Raw genomic sequence first — 6,951 nt, 5'->3', positions numbered from 1 at the left:
CCGGCCGGTGTAGCTCAGTGGTTGAGCTTCGACCTATGAACCAGGAGGTCAGGGTTCAATTCCCAGTCGAGGCACTCCCCAGGGGGGGCGGGCGTGCAGGAGGCAGCTGATCAGTGTCTCAAAATCGATGTTTCTGTCTCTCCCTCTCTCTCCCTTCCTCTCTCTGAAATCAATAAAAACATTTTTTTTAAAAATCCCTTTCACTTGAAGCAGCTTCTGCGGCCTGGGCAGGTGGAGAGTGCGGCTCCTGACCTGACCTCTGGTGGTTGGCTCACGAAAGCAAAGGGTGGGAATAAACGCTTTTCCCAAAAACCAGCAGCTTCGTGCACAACCCCGTCTGCTGCGTCTTTGTCTTTGGGCCCTTCTTCCAGCCCCTCTAGTGGGGACTGGGGATGGAGAGAGGGAATAGGTGTGATTGGAACGAAGTTCACCATGTAGTTAACACCCGGTCTTGGTGGGGTTTTTTTAACAAGCAAATGAGCAGAAACAAAACCTTCGGAGCCGGTTCCCTATCTGAGAATCCTCAGCGGAGCTCCAGGTTGAGATTTGTCCCTGTGTGAGTCTGCCCTGCGCCCCAGCAGTGATTCAAACAAAGACAGTTCTCACTATCCCAGGCCTGATACAATATACGTGGGTGATTAAGTGTGGGCCAGGTGCAGGGCAGGGGCAACCGGCAGGGGAATGAGCAAACTTGAGTTTTATTCCAACTCTGTCCTAAGTGGCAGGTTCTTTTAACTAGCCCCAGGCCTCAGTTTCCTCATCTGAAATAAATATGCTCTCCAACACCTCTTTAATTCTTCCAGTAACAAAACCAACGGCATTTACTTCAACTGCTGAGCTTGTATGTGCCAAATACCGAGCTGGCCACTTTTCCAACATTGACTTAATCCTTGTGGCAACCCTACAAAAAGATATGGTTCCCATTTTGCAGATGCAAAAACTTGAGTGTGCATGGTCCCAGCAAGCTAGCGGCGGTTGGGGCCTGAAGGTTTAAACCCAGGTATCTGTTAGGCTCTGAGTTCACACCTTTAGCTCAGGCTCTCAGAGGTAACCCAGACAAAGAAATAGCCAGAAAGGCCTGTGGGCTGCTTGAGAATGTAACCTGAACCCTGGATGCTGGGAGGAGCCTCGGGCCACCCACACTCTGGCCCCCACTCTCCCCTTCACCTTCCCTCACAGAGGCCCTCAGAGTGGAATCTTCTGGACATGTTCACATGACACACATAAGTCCTCCTAAGGTGCTCAGTCTCAGAGAGCACCTGAAAAATGCCAGTGAAAACCACCATGAGGTGCATATCACACCCCCTAGAACAGCTAAAATAAAAAGACCGGATGTCGTAGAGGATGGGAGCATGCAGACCCTTTGTAAGACTGCTGGGAAGGTAAAGTGAAGCAACCACTTTGGAAGCTAGTTTGAATGTTTAAGTACCAGGAGCAGGTTCCCTGTGAGCACATCCATTGCTATTGTTGCTGTAACTAGGGCCGTAGGCTGGCAAATTCTGTGTGCAGACGCAGGCCTCTCTCCCCATGTTTGGAATTGTGGACCCAGTAAGTGCCTCCTGGACATCTCCCCTGGAGGTCCCAGGAGCACCTCACACTCACCATGCCCATGCCCACGCCCATGCCCAGAAACAACGCCTCCCTGCCCTCTCCTAAACGGCCTCTCCGTGTCTGCCCTGTTGCCCACTTGGGCTGCTGTGCTGGCGCTCAGACCGAATCCTTGCCCTCTTCAGCTCTTTCCAGGCTGCCTTGTGAACTGGTTTCCGGGGCGGGGGGCAGGACTGGAGGGTGGAAGGGAAAAGCGGGGCCATCTCTTCCTCTTCTTTGAATGGAGTTTCTTCAGCTCCACCCAGAGGCGCACTGCGGCCCCAGCCTCCCCACCTGTGCTCTCCCTGGGCTCCCTACCTCAGCTTCCCCCTCTGCCCCACCGCCCTGGAGGTGCCGTCAGCTTCCTGCGTGCCCTAGGTGGCTTCTCTGGGAGTTTCTGTTAAACAAAAATGTGAACTTCCAAAGCCGAAAGTCTTAAGAAAGGTTTTATTGAGCCAAAAACACTAGCTAAAAAGAAGACTGGTCTTGGGGCCTCAAGTCCTAACCTCCAGCAGATGTAAGCTGCTGAAAAAATTTACTTTAGAGGTAGGCAAAGGGTGGGAGAAGGTGAAGCGGAGCCACCCCAGGGACAGCAGAGTCGGGAAGAGGGAGATCCACTCCTGTGGACTGGCCGTGGGCAGGGGGTTCGCTGGCGCCTGGCTGAGAACCTGCAGACACAGGCCCCTGGAAATCAACTCCACGCCCAACAGACATGGAAGGCGCGCGAGTGGTCCTCTGTTAGCCGGCCGGCAGCCCTTAGCACACTAACAATGCTGTCTTCTCTCACTCTGGTTGCTGTGATTTAATTTAGAAAAACTTCAGAATGTTCTCCTTGTCACTTTTATCAGGATGTAACCAACCCCTGCATGAACCTCCAGAGTGGTTCCGTGTTCCTGGTTGAAATCCCAGCATCCGCCGGCCTGGCCAGCATTTTGGGCTCCTCTCTCCCTCAACTCCCTTTAAATCATCAATTAACAAATTTTGCTCATTTTACCTCATATATTCTTCAAATCATTCCCTCCCCTTCATCCAATTGCCCAAGTGTAGCCCCCTCCGCCCTCTTCTGTGTTGTTAGAATAGCCAAGTCCACTGCTCAAACTGCTAAACAGAATATTTAAAAGGCCTACCTGGACACATTGCACTGTGTCTGACACCCTCCCGTGTCCCCCATGCCCATGGGAAAGCCAAGCTCCTCAGCTTGGTCTCCAAGGGCCCCTGGGGACTGGCTCCTGCCTGCCTTTCTCCCCTCATCCCCAGCCACTCCCTGCCCTGGATCCTTCAGTGGAGTAAATCCAAGTGCCCCCTAGGCCCCAGTAAGACTGTCTCTGCCCCAGGCTCCAGCTGGTATTTGGCCTAAAATTTTCTTTCCCACTCACCCTTCAACCACCACCTCTGGCATCACCTCCTCCAGGAAGTCTTCCTAGATTCCCTCCACCCGAGTCATTAGGTTGGTACCGCCTTGGGCTGGTCTGTACATGCCACTTACACACTCAACGGGAATGTTCTCTGGGCTTCTCCCTCTCCCACCGTGACTCTTAGGAGCCAGCACCACGTCTCATTCATCTGCAACTGTGAGGCGAGTGTCCCGGCTGGAGGGGAGACGCCTGACCTGCGGAGGTAGCTGCTTCCACCTGAGCCGCATCTCTGTGGGAGGCTCTGTGGTCCTCAGGTGCGGAGGAAGGAGGGCAGGAACCGGTGCTCCGGAGGAACTGGGTCCGGGAGCCCACCTCCGCCTGGGTTCAAACCCCAGCTCCAGGGCTTCCTGGCTGGGTGACCAGGTAAATCAACCTCCCAAGCCTCCGTTTCTTTATCTATCGAATGGGGAAGATGGGAGGACCGATATATCTGCGTTTTATCTGTGTTGACAAGTGTTCAATGAGGTAACGTGTGTAAAACCTTTAGCACAAGTCCAGTGTGGAGCACCCATTAGCCGTGACTGGAATTACTAGATGCACTGGGGTGATTTCCTAAGCAGCGGTCCAGGGGAGTCTGGGAGGAGTCTCCTAAGCTGGGGGACAGATCATGAAAGGAAACGGACAGGACCTGCATGTGCAAAAGGGTTATCCCCGCAGACCGGAGCCTGTTCAACTTGGGAAGCCTGCCTTGCTCGGTGCCTGGGAACCTGGATTTCGGGAGGGCTCCCCCATTCCCGGCTCACTGCCTCACTGTTTGTTGATGCCAAACACCTGCTTTCCTTCTGGGAGCCTGGAGCGTGCTACCTGCTGGGCAGAGGGTGCCTGAGTGACCAGCACCCCATCACCACCCTGGTTGGAATCTTGCTGGTCCTTCCTGCAACCCCGACTCTGCCTGAAGCTTCCAGCTTTATTTTGGGGTAATGCAAGCAGCGCCACCTCTGCACCCCATCTTGGGCCCCATCCTCAAATCCTAACACGCGCCCTTTCTCCACGTGACCCCACCCCCACCGACACCCTGCCACTCTGCGGACTCGAGTCGGATCTGTATCGTGTGTTTCGCTGAATTGAAAGAAAATCCTCTCCCGGTTGTGACCGCGCGAACGTGCGCAGTGAGCTCCTGCTTCTGAAAGGCTTTTTCCTCCTGCCATCAATTTGGTTCTTGGAGCAAAGCTGCTGTGACAGCTGAGTGATCTGCCCAGAGCAGAGCCGGGCCTTTCACTGCGAGACCCTCGCGGCACCTGCGGGGTGCGGTGCGTTTCGGGTCCGCTGAAGGCGCGAGCCCCGGGCTGGGAGGAGGCCGGGTCGTGAGCTTCAAAGTCTTAATGCAAAACCCACGGTAACAGCAGATCGCCCGCAATGAAACCGGCCCCAGCCCAGTACGTCTGGAGGCCGTTTGGGTTTGATTTTTTTTTAAGTTAGATCAGGTAAACATATCCATTAGTAATTAGGAGGGAAAAGACTGCACTACCAACTTCTACAGTATTGGGACCAGTCCTGGTGGCCCTTCCTCCCCCGCCCCACCCCGTGTCTGCTGGGTGCTCTGCCCGGACAGCCAGGCTGTCCTCAGTTGTCCCACTGACTGTTCTGCCACAGAATGAGCAAAACTGAGGGGAAATAAGAGTGTCTGGTAGACTCTCTGACAATCTGGTCGCCCCATATGTGGGTCTCCAAACTGACTTCACGTTGTTTGCAAAGACTGAGAAAACCTGGGCCTGTGTGGCTCAGTGGTTGAGTGTCCGCCTATGTACCAAGAGGTCAAGGTTCGATTCCTGGCCAGGGTCGCGGGCTCAGTCCCCAGTAGGTAGCGTGCAGGAGGCAGCGGATCAATAACGGTCTCATCACTGGTGTTTCTCTCTCTCTCTCCCGCTCCCTTCCTCTCTCTGAAATCAATACATATTTAAAAAAAGAAAAAAATAATAAATGCACCTCTGTGGTTTAAAAGAAAAAATCACGTTTGACCTGAGTATATGGGAGAGATGAAAGGGGCAGCAACGGTCCCGCGTGCTGTTTGCTAAGACCCCCAAACGCGGCCCACAGGTCAGGACAGACACAAGTTCCTAGTAAGGTCGCTTGTGTGACACAAAAAGTTTGTCTTATCTTTGTCAGATGCCGGTAAGAACCATTTCTCCATATGTGTCACCGTATAGGAAAAAGCCATAAATATTTCTGCAGCCTGTGACATTAAATGGATGGCATTTACTGCTCTGTGACACAGGCGGGTGGAGAGGGAAGACGGGGCATGAATCCTCACCGTGGGAGGTGCGGGGTGGGTGCGGGGCTCTGCTCCTGTGTGTGTGTGAACGGAGGCGCCTGTGCTAAGTGAATGAAGGGGGCGCCTCCTACGCTCCTATCATTTGCCGATTTAAGGAAATCCTGCCCGGGGTGTCTGCCTGTCTGTGCCCCCCCCAGGGTCGGCCTCAGAGCAGCCAGGCCTGTTTCTGTCCAGGACAAGGTGCGCTGTGTCCCCCCGCCAGGTGGCGGAGGCTCCCGTGGAGGCCTTTGCTCTGCCAGCGAGCAGCAGCTCAGGCGTCGGACACAGCCACGCGGAGGGAGCCACACTTTCTTTGATAATACAGTTTATTGTCCACTGACCGAGTGCCCCCCAAGAACGATACAGAGCATCGGGGACATGCGCAGCCCGCCCGCCACTGTCCACGGCCCGCATGAGCTCCCAGCGCGGGAAGGTCTCAGGCTTCACGCCCCAGCAAAAACACATCGCCCCAATGTTTAAAAAAACAAACAGGAACAACCCAACAGAAACAGACAAAACCAACAAAGCTTTAAATTACGGCGGCGAGTCAGAGGTTTCTTATCAGTCACCAAGCGAAGGTCTGAAAGGAACTACAACGTCAACTTTATTTTAAACAGTTTGAGTCGCTTGCGTGAAGACGGCAGAGGGGAGCGCGAGCGGGGCTGAGGGCCGAAGGTAGCGACGCCGCAGGGAGCCTCCTGGCGCTGTGCCTGCTGGTCACCCGCTGCGCGCACCCGAGCGGCTCTCGGCTGCCACCGGGCACTGCCTCCGGTTTGGTGGTTCTTTCTGTCCGGCACGGCTAACAGACCAATGCGCACGGATCCAACACAAAGGCCGTCCTTTAGGGCCGCCCGACTCAGAGATCCTTTGCTTTGTCACCTTTTGAACCAGAGAGATGGGAGGCGGAGGCAGCAACGACACTCGGAGAAGCGAGGAGGACAGCTAACGGAGCCGCCGTCCCAGGCCAGGGCCCCGCCACGCTTTCCGCTCTGGGCCACGTGCTTCCACGACGGAGAAACCGCTATAGAAATAAAAGCGCGAGTCTAACACCTACCGAGGGTAATAAAGAAACACAGCACGGGAACGATGACAACCGGTGACGTCAGGAACAAGCCCAAACATTGAGCGAGTCAGCAGACCCGGGGAAACGTCACATAACGCCTTCCGCGAAGCGAACGGCAGGGGGCGCTATACTGACCGCGGGTCTGGCGTCCTGGTCTGTACTGAAACCACAGGGACCGATCCACGACGACACCTCCCAGGCCTGCTGGCACCGCGCAGCATGAACGCGCCCCCGGGCGGGGCCGGTGCCTGGACCGTCTCCCAGCTGGCCCCGGGAAGGGAAGTCACCAAAGTCTATGCCGACTGGGTCCCGGCGGGCACGGGGGCCGCATGCCTCTTGGGGGTCAGGGGTCTTACAGGTGCTCTGGGGACACCGCAGCACAGAGCAGAGGCTTGGAAGACAGCGGCTTTGGAAGCATTCTGCAGAAGGGACACTCGCAGTTGCGTGTGCATGCGTGCACGTGCGGTTACATGTGTTTGCGTGGGTAATGTGCATGATAAACTTAGAACACTGTGTCTTTACAATACAAGCAGGATTAAAAAGATTATCTGTACTCTTACTGGAGCTTTCTGCCTGTGGTAACCCCCACTTTGCCGGCATCAGAAAACCATTTTTAGGGAACAAACAGATTCCCT

The sequence above is a fragment of the Miniopterus schreibersii genome, assembly GCF_964146895.1.
Source record: "Miniopterus schreibersii genome assembly, chromosome: 16".
Lineage (NCBI taxonomy): Eukaryota > Metazoa > Chordata > Mammalia > Chiroptera > Miniopteridae > Miniopterus > Miniopterus schreibersii.
This window is presented reverse-complemented; position numbering follows the sequence as displayed.